This window comes from Martes martes (assembly GCF_963455335.1).
Source record: "Martes martes genome assembly, chromosome: 14".
In the NCBI taxonomy this organism is placed as follows: domain Eukaryota; kingdom Metazoa; phylum Chordata; class Mammalia; order Carnivora; family Mustelidae; genus Martes; species Martes martes.
In genome coordinates, this window is record NC_137902.1 from 990187 (window position 1) to 991237 (window position 1051).

Genomic DNA, 1051 nt, shown 5'->3' on the forward strand with positions numbered 1-1051 from the left:
TGCCCACCGTGAGCTGCCTAGCAGGGCCATGGGAGAGCTATGGAGTGACCCTCGGCTAAGGGAACACAGGGCTGCAGCCTCCTCCCTCAGTCCCTGGACTTTGTTCTTAAAGCCTCTGCTTTCTGCTCCACGCACTGGGGCCTCCTCCAGGCCTGCCCAGTGCCAAGCCCTTGGCCTGGCCTGCCCAGGGCCCCAGCAGAGTCACCAGGGCTGGTAAGCCTGGCCAGAGGGGCAGGGGAGTGGCGTGAAGGGGGACAGGAGACCGTCCATCACCCTCACCGGGCTGGCTGAGCGGGAGGCCTGCTCCACGCAGGGGGCTCATCTGTGTCCCCGTCCCCGTCCCCTCCGGCGCCGATCTTCAGCGGTCCTCCCGGATCTGCCCCGGCTCCCTGCTGGCGTCGTGCACACCCACACACACCCACAGCCCAGCCCCTGTCCTCCTCCCGGCCCCTACCCCCACAGGACACCCCCTGAGGGCCCCAGCTCTGTCCCTTGTCTTACCAGCTGCAGCACTTGCCCACACCTGAGTCATTCTGTCTCTCCTCAGTGCCCCTCAGGGTTTGCTCGTCCAGGCAGCAACGCCCCCCCCCCCGCCTCCCCCCCCCGCCCCCGCCGAGAAACAGCCCTGCAGAGAGTCGCTAGCCCCTGGGGTGGGGGGGTTGGCAGGCGGAGTGACAAGCCGGGGCTGTTGGCCTGGGGTCCCGCCAAGGTGGGACTGTGCCCACCGAAGGAACAGCAACCGGGACTCTCAAGGACAGTGGGGTCCAGCCCCGGGGGCGGCTTAGCCTCTGGCAGCCGCCGGCACCCGGACCCAGACCCAGATGTTGGAACATGGCCCAACGTTCTGGAGGCACAGCATGGAGACAGTGAGTTGAGTTGTGCAGGACACCTGGGGGTGTCCTGATGGCCGAGGCACCCCCTTGCCGCGTCTTCTCACCAATGACCATCACATGACCCGCAGTGAGAGGCCCACGGAAATTCAACTTGCCCGAGGCCCCAGATGGCCTCCCGGGGCCTCATTCTCCTGACACTCATTACCCTCGTCAGACAC